Source organism: Humulus lupulus, chromosome 7, assembly GCF_963169125.1.
Source record: "Humulus lupulus chromosome 7, drHumLupu1.1, whole genome shotgun sequence".
Classification (NCBI taxonomy): domain Eukaryota; kingdom Viridiplantae; phylum Streptophyta; class Magnoliopsida; order Rosales; family Cannabaceae; genus Humulus; species Humulus lupulus.
The window spans coordinates 179,342,819-179,358,048 of record NC_084799.1 but is presented as its reverse complement, the minus strand read 5'-3'; the positions used below and the strand labels follow the sequence as shown (position 1 = coordinate 179,358,048).

Below are 15,230 nucleotides of genomic sequence, written 5' to 3'. Positions count from 1 at the left end.
TGTTTTTTGTGTTTTCTTAAGACTTAAGTTTACTTAAGCTAATCTCGAGGCTCGGGATACCCAAAACGTCCCTGATGGCAAAATGGTCAAAATCCTCAGTATTCCCTCCTAATCTCACTAATTCCAAATATATCATCGATTATTCATTCCCATCACCCGATAACCCAATACTATACTAAATACCTAAAATACCCCTTGACTCGCCCCAAGTCGGGTATTGGGTCCCGTTGTGACTTTTCCGCTAACTTGCTCCCTAGGATCGTCTCGTGCCGAGTAACCCAAATAAACCCACATAATAATGTGTTCTCTCACATATATCACCTATATGCACATATATACAATTATGCCCATAACGGGCCAAATTATGAATATTTCCCTTCTAATAAGAAACAGGCTTACATGCATATTTAATATTCCTAAATGTGCATAACTAGTTATATTATCATATAACTCACATAATCACATAATCATACGCAAATATAGCATATAAACATATAATTCCATATATTGCAATCATGGCCCCCTAATCAAGGCCCTAAGCCTAATTAGGTAATTTGAGACATCATACTTCTCACTCCTCTAACTGAAACTGGAGGTGGCAAGTTCTCAATAGTAGCAATCTTTGCTCGATCCACCTCAATGCATTGACTTGAAATTTTATGTCCTAAGACAATCTATTCTCTCACCATGAAGTGGCACTTCTCCCTATTTAGAACCAAATTTGATTCTTCACACCTTATAAGTACCACTTCTAGATGATCCAAACAGTCATCAAAATCAGACTCGAACACCAAGAAATCATCCATGAAAATTTCAATACTTTTCTCTACCATGTCGGAAAAAATAGCCATCATACACCTTTGGAAAGTAGCCGGTGCATTACAAAGACCAAATGACATCCTCCGAAAAGTGAAAGTACCATAGGGGCATGTGAAAGTTGTCTTCTCTTGATCCTAAGGAGCTATGGCAATTTGGTGATAGCTCGAATACCCATCCAAGAAACAATAATAACTATGTCCCGCAAGTCTATCGAGCATTTGATCCACAAACGATAGCGAAAAGTGGTTCTTTCTCGTTGCCTTATTTAACTTCCGGTAGCCAATACAAATCCTCCATCCCGTCACAGTACGAGTAGGGATGAGTTCATTGTTCTCCTTTTTCACCACATTCATTCCTCCCTTCTTTGGAACTACTTGTACTGGACTCACCCATGCACTATCAGAAATTGGGTAGATTACCCCGACATCTAACCATTTAAGAATCTGCTCAAGTACTACTTCTTTTATAGCTGGCTTGAGTCTTCGTTGAGGTTCTATAGATGGCTTACTATCCTCTTCCATTAAGATTCTATGCATCACTGTTGAAGGGCTTATCCCTCTAATATCCGCCAATGTCCAACCAATGGCTGATTTATGAGCTCGTAAAACCCTCAATAACTTATCCATCTCTGTTTTAGAAAGTGCAGCGGATACAGTTATAGGTAAAGTCTCTTTCTCACCCAAATAAGCATAACATAAATGATCTGGTAGAGACTTTAATTCCAACTTTGGTGGCTGCTCAATGGATGGCAATGGTCTTTCAGGCCCTTGTTCCGGTTCTTTGAACTTCTTTTTGTATTGCTGGTAAGAGTTTATCCACTTGACATATTCCTTCATCTCGACATCATTATTATCTTCCTCACCACCTGCCAAAACCGCCTCTAAGGCATCACTGTTCCACCTTCTTCCTAAAACTGCATTATCAATAACAACAATGTTATAATAACTGCCACTCGCTCTCAAATAAGACATTGCCTTGAATAAATTAAAAACCACCTCATCCCCTTGAACTCTCAATCTCAACTCACCCTTTTGCACATCAACTAGAGCCTTCCCGGTAGCCAAGAATGGTCTCCCAAGAATAATGGGGACATTATCCTCTTCCATATCTAGAATAATGAAATATGCCGGAAAAATAAACTTGTCTACCTTGACTAGCACATCTTCAATAATACCCCTTGGAAGCTTGATTGATCGATCTGTGAGTTGAAGAGTAACAGTAGTAGGCTTTGCTTCACCAAGACCTAGTTGCCGAAATACTCGCTCCAAGATCACAAAGAGCATGTTTGCATTCAAATCTCCAAATAGTACAAGGGATGGTAAAACTCCCTGGATCTCGGAGCTTTTGAGGAAGCTTCCTTTGTAGTATTGCATTGCACTCCTCAGTGAGTGCGATTGTTTCATAATCTTCCATTCTTTGTTTCTTAGACAAAAATTATTTCATGAATTTGACGTAACTGGGCAACTGTTCCAAAGCTTCGACAAATGGAATGTTAATGTGTAGCTTTTTAAATACCTCAAGAAACTTGGAGAACTGTTTATCAAGGGACGTCTTCTAGAGTCTCTGTGGATATGGAATTCTGACATTAGGATCAATGCAAACCAATTGAGTCTTCTCCTTGGATGCTAGGTCTTCAATAACCTTTTTCTCAGCTAGTGGCTCAACTATATCAAAACTATCCCCATCTTCTTTATTCTTTTCTTGAGTCCCTTTAGGTGAAGAACCCTCATATTCTTTCCCACTTCTTAAAGTTATCGTTTGACATTGTTCCTTAGGATTAACCACAATATTGCTAGGCAAGTTCCCCTGAGGCCTATTACTCAACATGCTAGCCAACTGACCCACTTGTGTCTCCAAATTCCTGATCGAAGATCTTGTCTCTGTTATAAACTAAGTCTGGGTATTTGTCAGAGTCAACAATGCAGCTTGCAACTCATTTGGTTTCTCTTGAGGCACTGGTGGTCTGAATTATTGAGAAGATGATGCATGAGGCATAGACTGTTGTTGTCGCATGTTCTGAGGCACATTCTACTGATATTGACCCTGAAACTGTGGTTGTTGCCCCTGATTATTTCTCCAAGAAAAGTTAGGATAATTTCTCCACCCAGCATTATAAGTGTTGGAGAATGAGTTATTGTAAGGCCTCTGACAATTCTCCACTGCTTGAATCTGAGCCTGGTCCATAGGAACATTGTTCTGAGGATCAACTGCTGGGTACTGATCAAAAGGATGAGGACCCCCACAAATTTCACACCCAGTGTACATCTGAATAACATTGGCTGACACTGTAGTTTGCTGCAACTGCTTAGTTAAAGAAGCTACTTGCGTAGTCAAAGCAGTGATAGCATCAAGCTCATGAACCACAATTGCTTTTCTAAAAAAAGGTGGTTCTCTCATCAGACCACTCGTGATTATTCATCGTCATATCCTGTAGCAACTTATATGCTTTAGTATCACTCTTGCTCATAAATGTCCCACCAGCTGCGGCATCAATAATCGTACGCGTAGTACCACACAACCCACTGTAAAAATTGTGGACTAACATCCACTTCTCAATCCCATGGTGGGGACATTTCCTTTGCAGCTCCTTGAATCTCTCCCATGCATCATAAAGAGATTTCCCATCAATCTGATAAAAATTATTTATTTCACCCCTTAATTTAGTAGCCTTCGAAGGGGGAATGAACTTAGCAAGAAACTTCTGGGCCAAATATTGCCAAGTAGTTATAGAGTTGGTCTGCAGAGAGTTCAACCAACTCTTGGCCCTATCCCTCAGTGAGAATAGGAATAGCCTCAACCTTATAGCATCTTTGCTTACCCCATTCATCTTGAAAGTGGCACACATCTCTAGAAAATTAGCTATGTGCATGTGCAGATCTTCAGAGGGTGACCCACCAAATTGTATTGTACCTTGAACCATTTGGAGGATCACTGGCCTAATCTCAAAATTATTGGCAGTAACAATCGGTGGTCTAATACATGTCTGCACCCCTGTAACAGTAGGGAGTACATAATCCCTCAAACTACGAACGACGAGATTCTGAGCTTGTGCCTAAGCTGGCACTACTGGTGGCGCTGGCTACACTCTTTCATTACCATTATTCACCACATCGTCATTGTTAGTGTTATCAGCCATGGAAACAACGAAGTTCTCAACCTTCTTGTTTTGATGATTCTGCCTACACGTCTTCTCAATCTCAGGATTAATAGGAACAATACTATATGCTCCCTTCCTACACATATAACAAAATTACGTGAAATAGAGATAAACAAATGCAAGCAAACCAAGTTAGAAAGTTTTTACAGAACAACCAAATTAGAAATAAAATTAACTATTTTGATATTGATAAAATTTTCAATTCCCGCCAATGGCGCCAAAAATTTGTTGCGGATTTTATGCTACGCAAGTATACGTAATTGCAATTTGTAATAAATCTTGGTAAGACCAAGTATCGTCCCATGAAGTCTGGTTTATCAATTACCAATTAATTAATTCTTGATTTCTATTTGGCTAACAAAAATTGGATTTGTGAAATTTAAAAACAAGAAAGCAAAAATAAATAAAAATTGCAAAAATCAAATAACAACAAGAACACAAGGATTGAATTCATGACTGAAAACTATTAGGAATTCTAATCTTCTCTAATATCCACTCTATTATTCTTTAATGCAATAATCATTGAAACTCTTCTCACTAAGTATTAAATATTCAGATTAAGAAATAGAAAACTCGACCTAATGTGAATTCCCTATATTTCTATGGTCAATTCAAATAGTAGAAAGCAATAAATACAGCCCTAAATCACAAAGACCAATTTGATACTCTCGTTCTAAATTTAAATCTATGTCTACTCAATTTTGACATATTCAATTCTCATTTTTCAAATTTTGATTCAAATTCATAAATCGTATGTAAAAGGTATGCAATCAATCACATACACAATAAACATAAATTGAGTAAATTTTAGTTGAAGAAGAAATAGACAAATGCGTTAAATCATAATAGAGTTTCAAGAGAGTCAATTAGAAACCCTTTAGTTAGTCATGATTTGTCGATTCGGTCCCTGAGTTTTTTTCTTGGCAATTACATCCTTGTGTTTATAAAACTGTAGTAATTAACCCAATACATTAACCGTCGTCAAAATATAATAGAAACCTTTCAATTTGTATTGTGCTTTAACTTTATCATATTAGTTAATTAAAATGGTTATAATTTAAAGAAACTTTGGCTTTGTCCAGTGTTTTTTGTTGCCAACATTGGATTTAAAAAAATATATGTTAAATATTTTCCCTAGAATAACATGACGCAAACGTTCAGGAGGAGGGAGGCTAACAACGAAGGATGAAGCACATGCGGTGGTGGACACATTCTCAGTATCGTCTTGTCATCAAAGTTGAACATCTCTGCACAACAAGAAAAAATGGTTTTTACTTCGGTTTTTAAGCTGGATTTACTTCGGTTTTCGCTAAAATTCGCAACCGCAGTAGTTCGGAGCGAAGTAAAAAGTAGTTAAAAACCGAAGTGAAAAATAGGCTTTCTACTTCGGTTATTATATAAAAAGCGAAGTAGAAAGTGGAGATTCTACTTCGGTTTTTACATAATAACCGAAATAGAAAGCCCCCCCTTTTAATAATTATTTCTAATTATATTTAAATGATCCAATTCTATTTTTATATATATATATTTGCCCTAATTTTTTTTAAATAGTCTAATTATATGAATTTATAGTTAGATATAATTTTACAATTGGAATTTATTTATTTTCATTTAATTTATAACAGAAATAAAAATCACAAAATTTATACACTTAGAATTAAAATTCTCCTAAAATAAAATATTTATACATTCACATAATTGTTAAGTACAATAACCTAATCATTCATGTATACATTCACATAATTGTAATTAAGTGAAATAACCTAAACATTTATATATACATTCACATAAAACTAAAGGTATGTATAAACAAAATAGCCTTACTAATAAATTTAAGTCATCAATCGACTTAACTATTCTTGTTGGATTGACAAGATGTCCTCCCGACCCTTAGCGACTAGTAACTTTGTCATTTAGTTCATTCTACGAAACAAACCAATGATAGATTAAATTAGTAACTTGTAACAACACTTAAAAAAAATTCCTACTTTGCTTTAAAACACTTACAACTCTTTCTTCAATTTTTTTGACCAAATTATCTTCGACAAGAGTCTTCTTCATTTCTTGCGCTCTTATCCAAATTTCATATCCCTCTACATCTTCCAATCCTAGTTCTTTTTTCTAGGACATCCAACATAATTGAAGTTTAATTATTAAATTTTCCTAAGTCTAACCAAATTTCGGCAGCATAACAACTGCATTTTAACATCTCCAAAAATTTAAAAACCTGTAAATAACACACAAAATATCTCGATATAGTGTGCGAATTGAAAAAAGAAAACAATTAATAAAATCTATAAAAAATTGGCAGATTTTCCTTTATTTTTGTAGCATATCCCAATTTTATAATTATATATAAATTCAACACAAACAAACACAAAATCAACACACATAATTCCATCCTTATATCACCTCCAACAACAAATTTTCCAGAACCTACTTCACTAAAGTAAAACATGCATGATTTAACTCTAATTTTATAAATAAATATTGCAATAGTAATAAATAAAATTTAAAGATTACTCACCTCCAATATTGCTCTTGAAGTCACCCAAAATCAATACCAAATTGGCAACTAAATCAACAACCCTACTAAAAAGCTTAAACAAAAACAAATAAAAATCAATTACATAATTAATTAAACTAGTTACATAATCATCAAACAACATATCAAGCTAGCTAGTTATAGAAAATAAAAAACAAATGTCACTAATAATCCAAACATTTCAAGTTCTAACATGGACAACAATATTACCTATTCAAGCTATGTTTAGAAATTTAAATAGCAAGTCACAACAATTTTTAAATTGTACTAATATATATATATAATTAATAACATTATATAAAATAACAAAATAAATAAAAAAATATAACACAAATATACTAAAAAATAAGTATTAAATTCGGAATAATATAAAAAAAATTAACACAAACAAAGTTTTAAGGTAACAAACCTTCTTTGATGCTCAAAATAACCTCTAAATTAATATTAGCAACTCTAAAACCTATATATAATAAACAAATTATATCTATAAGAAAAAAATCTGAAAATAATATAAAAATTAAAAAAAAATCATACAAACAAAGATTTAGTGATTCATACATTTTTTGAAGCTCAAGAACACATTTTAATGTAAGAAAACCAATCAAAGTCCAATAACAATACCCATTTTCGAACCCTAAATTACCCACACCCAAAGTCTTTATTTTCTCATTCAAAAATAAAAATGGAAATAATATTTCTGTTTTTAAGTAAGAAAAATAGTTTCAAATGGTAAAAAAAAACATAAAAAAATGTATATTTAGTGAAACCCTCGTGGGAGTACGACAACAATGGAGATTTTCTGGGTTTGGCATTTGGGATTTTTGTTTCAAAGAGACGAATGAGGCGAGAGCTATATATTAAGGGTATTAAAACTCTTTTACTTCGGTTCTTATATAAGAACCGAAGTAGAAAGTGCCATTTTTACTTCGGGTTTTATATAAGAACCGAAGTAAAAGCCTTCAGGGCCGCGTTTGGTTTGCTCCACTTTTCACTTCGATTTTTTCATAAAAACCGAAGTGAAAATCCCCAATATAGTGTGCAAACCAAACATGATCCTTGCTCATTTTCTATTTTAACTTCGTTTTCTTGAGAAACCGAAGTAATAGCCTATTTTTATGTTCTACCGTTCCCAAAAGCGAAGTAAAAGTAAAAACCCATTGAAAGGCTTTTACTTCAATTTTTTTTATATTCTATATGTAAACAATGCAGTAAAAGCCTATATTTCTACTAGTGCTGTCAAACCGTCGTGGCTGCATGCGCAGTGGTACTCGTCAAAGTGGAAAGGCCTAGGGGTGGTGGCTCGCGTCAAAGGCTAGCGTGGTGGAGACGGTTGTGCTGTGCGGTTGGCGGTTATGGAGGAGAAGACCAAATATCTTGGTGAGTTGCGTACATACATATAGTTATATATATACCTATTCGTTGTTTGCACTGAGGACGACTTGAGTGGCGAGAAGTGGTGGAAGAGCAGCCCAGGCAGCGTTCGCATGGAAGACAAGCGATGTGCCGATCTGGGCTCTGCACAATCTGGCTTTCTGAAGCGATGGGTGCCACTGAGTAGCTCTTGGCTTGGTCCTTCGTTTGTATTTGGAGCAGGTTGCCCAAATCAGGCAGTAATGACATTGCTCCATAAACCATAATCCATTGTAACTTGCACAATACCTTAGTGATATAGTTTTTCCTTGGTATGGGTTTTCTAATAGATACATATACATATAAATTATTTAATATGTTTATTTTGTTTATTATTTAAGATTATAAGTTACCCGTGTAACTAAAAACTTACAGTTGTATTTTTAATACATATTATATAATATATCAATCGCACAACACCACCGTCTCCACCTCTCTTTAATTTTAAAACTATTTTAATTAAATATTACAAAGTAAAAACACATCATAAATTAAAAGGTTTCTGTTATATTTTAACGACAGTTAATGTATTGGGGTTAATTGTCACTGTTTTATAAACACGAGGACATAATTGCCAAGAATAAAACTCAGGGACCAAGTTGGCAAATCATGACTAACTAAGGGGGTAACAGTGCTAAAAACCCTTAAATTAGTTCATAAACATGACTATGAAATCCAGAATACTAGAGCTTAACATAAAGAAAATAAAAAGAAAAAGAACAAGAATTGTAGATTAAATCTCTGAAATTGCTCCCCCAAAGTATTCTTCTTGCTTCCTCTGATCAAACTCCAATCTCTAGCCTCCTACCTTATTTTTTTTAATCTCCTTTGCTTCCCCTCAGAACGTTTTTTTTTTTAAAACTCTTTAACCCTTGTTAAAAGTTACAATTGCCCTTATTTTCAAAATGCATACAGACACAAGCACCGCGGCTCAACTTTAATGCGTTGCAGCCTTATCACGATAGCCCCAAATCAAAGAGCCTCTGACTTCGATGGCATCGCGGCTCAAAAGCTTGGTCCTTCGTTTGTATTTGGAGCAGGTTGCCCAAATCTGGCAGTAATGACATTGCTCCATAAACCATAATCCATTGTAACTTGCACAGTAGCTTAGTGATATAGTTTTTCTTTGGTATGGGTTTTCTAATAGATACATATACATATACATATAAATTAATTAAAGCGCGTTTGGTAAAATTTTTGTTTTTAAATTTTTTAAACACAAAAATAGAAATATAATTTTATTTTTGTTTCTTTATTTTTAAAAAATAAAAATATGTTTGGTAACTATTTTTTATTTTTATTTTTAAAATCAAAAAATAATAAACGCGTTTGATAACTTTTATTTTTATTTTTTGTTTAACAATATAAGGTGTTGGTTTGAAGAAGAGAAGAAAAAAAGAAAGAAAAAATTGAAAACTATTTAAAAAAAATTTGAAAGTGAAAAAATTATATTTTTAAAATTTAATAAATTTAATTAAAATTTTAAAAAATAATAAATAAAAATAGAGTTACCAAACACATTTTATGTGTAATTTTTAAATTTTTAATTAATTAAATAAAAAACTATTTTTTTTTAAGTATTACCATACAATACCTTAATATATTTATTTTGTTTATTATTTAATATTATAAGTTACCCATGTAACTAAAAACTTACTGTTGTATTTTTTATATATGTTATATAATATATCAATCGCACAACACCACCGTCTCCACCTCTCTTTAATTTTAAAACTACTTTAATTAAATATTACAAAGTAAAAACACATCACAAATTGAAATGTTTCTGTTATATTTTAACGGCAGTTAATGTATTGGGGTTAATTGCTAGTGTTTTATAAACACAAGGACGTAATTGCCAAGAAAAAACTTAGGGACTAAATTGACAAATCATGACTAACTAAGGGGTAATAGTGCTAAAAACCTTTAAATTAGTTCATAAACATGACTATGAAATCCAAAATACTAGAGCTTAACATAAAGAAAATAAAATGAACTGTTGATTAAATCTCTGAAATTGCTCCCCCAAAGTATTCTTCCTGCTTACTCTGATAAAAAAATCAGTCTCTTGCCTCCTAACTTATTTTTTTTAATCTCCTTTGCTTTCCCTCATAACATTTTTTAAAAAAATCTATTTAACCCTAATCTTTCCTGTTAAAAGTCACAATTGCCCTTATTTTCAAAATACGTATGGACACAAGAGTCGCGACTCAGCTTTCCTATGCCGCGACCCTATCACGATCGCCCCAAATCGAAGAGCCTCTGACTTCGATGGTGTCACGGCTTAGCATTCTTGTGCCGCGACTCCGCATTGAAACGCCATGACTCAAAATATGCACTAAATTCTACTCTTTGACTAAACCAACACCGCTGCCTGGCTTCAAGAGCCGCGACTCAAAATAGCCTTTTTCTTAGAACAACAACTTTTAAAGCTTCCTTGCGACCCTTGATCTCTTCTAAAGTGCCTTAACATGACCAAACACTGTTTAACGCCAGAACTCTACTGTTTATCTTTGAATTAGCCTTTAGTTACACCACATCCACACCAGTCCTTGAGTTATCACTAAAACTTGAAAACACACGAAACACAAGCATAATTCTGCACCAAAACAACTTAAAAGATTAAAAACACACCCCTAAAACCTACTCTAAACAGTACTAAAATAAACTTACCATGGACAGAGCAAAGGTGCGATTGCAATGGATCATTTGGCACAAACAGTGCATGTTTTTGGTTTGGGGCTTCGGTAGTGTAACGACCCAGATTTTCAAGACTCGATAATGCGGAAATATAAATGTTTTCATTTAACAAAATGTCTCAAAAACCCGTATAATTTAAAAAAAAAAAAAATTGTATGGCCATACTTAACATTTAATACAAACATATTTTATAAAGAGTAGAGTGAGCCTAGTTTAGGAAAATAACACAACATTTCCAAAAATAAAACGGCTTCCCAAAAGGTCGGTCCACATGTACATTCGCAAGGTAGACTTCAGCGCTCACTGCTCTGCCTTGCCATTATTCTTACCTACAACATGAAACAACTAGATAAGTGAAAACACTTCGTAAGTTCAACTTTAAAACAAAAGCATGCAGAGAATTAGGGTTCCGGATCCATCCGGACCCTACACAATCAAATTCAAGAACGCAAAAGCGTCCTGGCAATCTTATGGTCATGCCTGATAACCAATGACAAATTATTTCATATAAACAGATAAATTCCTACACTCAGAAAATCCCAGAGTAAGCAGATATATTATATCACAACTATTTCTTACCAACAAATAAATCCCTGCAATACTGGGGTACAAATTGCCTGAGTGCATTGGTTAGCACTATTGGGAAACCAATAATGATTGACAAGATCACTAAAGACAGGTCGATGATTAAGTTTGCTCGAATTCTAGTTGAAATAGATGCTCTTCCAAAATCCATTAGTTACATCAATGAGAGAGGTCAAATTATGGATCAGATGATTGACTATGAGTGGCTGCCTACCAAATGCTCTAATTGCAAAAAACTTGGTCATACAGCATCTGCTTGCAAGTTCGTGGAGAGTTTGGTCTGGAGAAAGAAGGAGGTCCCAATAGCTCCTACAGTTAACAACGATAAACAAGAAGTTTCAGGTAGTCAGCTTAAACAAGGAAAGGTGAGCTCATCACAGTTATCTAATGATAAGGAACCGAAATCCCAGCCTGAGGTTATTCCTAAGGAGCAAGGATGGGCTACTCCGAAAAAACCAAGTTCTATGAAGTCGAAAACCCCTGTAACTGATCAGAGTTCAAAAAATGCATTCAGTGTTCTCCAAGAACAGAGGCAATTTCTTACTGACCCTTCAGTTTTGCTGAACTTGAATGGACAATTTCAATATAATGAGTTGGAATGTTAGAGGGTTAAACAATAGGAATAAGCAGATGTCTGTTGTGGATGTTTGCAAGATAAATAAGATAGGTATAGGGGCTCTTTTGGAGACCAAAATAAAAGGAGATCGAGTTAAGGAAGTTATGAACTCTAGTTTTCAGGGCTGGGATTATTACAGTAGTAAGAGCTTGGAAGGGAGAGTCCTGCTAATTTGGAAGGCCAGCTAGGTTAAGGTTAAAGTCTTGAATGAACATGCTCAGTTTATTCAGTGTAAAGTCCAGATATGGGCAACAGGTCAGGCTTTCTGCTTATCAGTGGTTTATGGTGCTAATCAGTTGGAGATCAGAAGAGCCTTGTGGTCTGAGTTGTCTGCAATTTCCCTCCCTGTCAAACCGTGGCTAATATTAGGTGATTTTAACTCTGTGTTTGAATCAGCTGACCGAATGGGGGGTAAGGCAATCTCTCCCAAAGAAGTTGAGGATTCTCGAAGATGGCTTGATCTTGGGCTTGTGGAAGAAATGAAGCTGCTGGGTTCTTATTATACGTGGTCAAATAATCAAGATAGGAATTATAGCATCTTTTCCAAGCTAGATAGAGTGTTTATTAATGAGGATTGGCTTGATAATTTCCCTAATGTCAATGCTATAGCTAAGTGGGAGGTCATTTCTGATCACTGTGCTATAATTTTGAAGCATATATCTGTCCAAAAGTCTGGTTTGTTTCCATTTCGTTTTTTCAACATGTGGACAAATCATCCGCTTTTCAAATCTACAGTTTTGGCTAGCTGGAATGATCCTATGACTTCAGAGAGTTATGGTTTAAAGCAGATTATGAGGAAATTGCATCGACTAAAGTTTATCTTGAAGAGATTCAATTGGAGGGTTGTTGGGAATATAGTCAAGAATTATGAGGATAGTAAACTGATATACCAGCAAGCAAAAAGTAATCTTTTTACCAATCCAAATGATCAGAGCTTGAGAGATATTGAGCGTGCATCTCATATGGAGTTCAAAAAACAAGAGGTAGCTTATGCGAGTTATTTGTACCAGAAGAGTAAGGTTGATTGGATTCGTTTTGGTGATGAGAATTCCTCCATGTTTTACGCCAGTATGAAGAAAAGGAAGGCTGTTAACAGAATAGTATCTTTTGTTGATGAACATGGCAGAGTAGAGGTGGATTACCCAAAGGTAATTAGTCATTTCACAAATCATTTTCAGACATTCTTAGGAGGTATCAGTGCAGCTTCTGGTGTTATTGAGCCTTCAGTGGTTCAGTTAGGCTCTACCCTTAGCCTTGATGACCAATCATTCCTTATAAAACCTTTCTCTTACCAAGAAGTAAAAAAAGCCATGTTTAGCATTAAGGTAGTTAAGAGTCCTGGCCCGGACGGATTTGGTGCTGGTTTTTACAAGAGTCTTTGGGTTGTCATAGGGAAAGAAGTGGCTACAGCAGTGATTGAATTTTTTGACAAAGGTTGCATTCCGAAGGCATTGAATAGTACAATTTTAGCTCTCATTCCTAAAGTTAGTCATCCTTCAACTGCCTTAGATTACTGTCCCATAGCTTGCTGCAATACCCTTTATAAATGTATATAAAAAATGCTCTGTAACAGGCTGAATACTATCCTTCCTAAGTTGATTAACCAAAACCAAGGAGCTTTTGTTAAGAATAGAACTTTAGCTCATAATGTTCTTATTCTTCAAGACCTCCTTAAAGGATATAATATGAAGCGAATTTCTCCTCGGTGCTTAATGAAAATAGATCTCAGCAAAGCCTACGATTCTATCGATTGAGACTTCTTGAGAATCTACTGAACGCTTACAAGTTCCCGGGCTGATTCATCAAATGGATTATGGTATGTTTGAGAGGCACTTCTTATTGCATTTTAATAAATGGCCAGCTATATGGTAATTTTAAGGGTGGTAAGGGGCTGCGACAAGGGGACCCTATTTCCCCCTTTCTTTTTGTACTTGTTATGGAATACCTCACTCGAGCTTTACATGGGGTTGCTAAAGATAAAAATTTCAGGTTCCACCCGCTTTGTAAGTCTTTGAATATTACTAATCTATGCTTTGCGGATGACTTACTTCTAGTTTGTAAAGCTCATGACAAGTCTATTCAGATTTTACATCAGATTTTCAGGTCTTTTTCAAAAGCTTCTGGTCTGAGTATAAATCAAGCCAAGTCCCGCATATACTTTGGGGGAATTTCTATGGCTGAGAAGGAGACCCTACTGAATATAACTAATATGACAGAAGGGAATTTTCCCTTAAGGTACCTTGGTATTCCTCTGCGGCCTACAAAATGGAAAGCTATGGACTGTGATCTCATAGTTTCGAAAATTAGGCAAAGGCTTCACAGTTGGGCCAGCCGTAATCTATCTCATGCTGGGCGTGTGCAGCTCATTCAGTCTACTTTATTGGGGATTCGAAACTTTTGGATGAGTATTTTTCTTCTACCTCAAAAAGTTATCAGCGAAATAGACTTCTTGTGCAGAAACTTCTTGTGGGGAGGTAATGGCTCTAGAAGTAAATTTCATCTTGCTTCTTGGGATCTTGTCTGTAGACCTAAATCTTATGGTGGTTTAGGTTTTAAAGAGGGTGTTCGCTGGAATAAGATTAATCTAGCAAGGTACATTTGGGCTATCTCTTCTAAACAGGATAGTCTTTGGGTAAAATGGGTGAATTGCATATATTTGAAAGGTGTCCGGATTTGGGATTATGTAGTGTAGCATGATACTAGTTGGTATTGGAAAAAGCTAGTTAAGATGAGCAAGTGTTTGACTGATGTAAGTTTGGACGCAGCTATATGCAAGGGGAAAATCAAGCTGAGTACTCTGTATCTTCAGTTCTCTACTGGTTCCCCCAATTCTGGTATGAAGACAATCTGGTGCAAACTCTCTTAGCCCAAGCATCGTTTCATATTATGGCTGGCTGCTCATCAGAAGCTCCTCACCAGAGACCTTCTTCATCACTGCCATATCCCTGTTATTACCCAATGCTGTCCGGTTTGTGTGTCAGCTTTGGAGAGTCATGCTCACCTATTTTTTGACTTCTGGTTTTCGAGGAAAGTTCTTCAAGTGGTTACCAGTTGGTTGGGTGCTTCAGTTTGGCCTGAGAACTACCAGAACTGGTGTTGCTGGCTTACTGTACCTAGGAAGGATATCTTGTCCAGGGTTGTTTCAGCAACATTAGCTGCCTCAGTCTATTTAATTTTGGATTAACAAGAATAAATGTTGGCTGGAGAGTAGCTGTTTTTCTGTGGCTTATATTGCTGGTCTAATTAGAGATTCAGTTAAAGCTAGAGTTCAAAATGTTAGCCTTAGTTGTAAAAAACTGAACTTAAGGGAGAAAATGATGCTTCAGTTTTTTCTCTAGTTTGTTGTTGAGGGGGAGTTGATTACTCCAGCCTTTGCTTGTAATTGTTGGTTGATCAAT

The 15,230-nt window shown here is 35.3% G+C and overlaps 1 non-coding gene across 1 annotated transcript; it reads left to right on the top strand.

The window, feature by feature from the left end:
* The first annotated feature begins 3,374 nt into the window (after positions 1-3,374).
* Positions 3,375-3,481, top strand: LOC133793148 (small nucleolar RNA R71). The gene has a single exon (XR_009874608.1). It is a non-coding gene; the product is annotated as a small nucleolar RNA R71 (small nucleolar RNA).
* Positions 3,482-15,230: the final 11,749 nt, after the last annotated feature.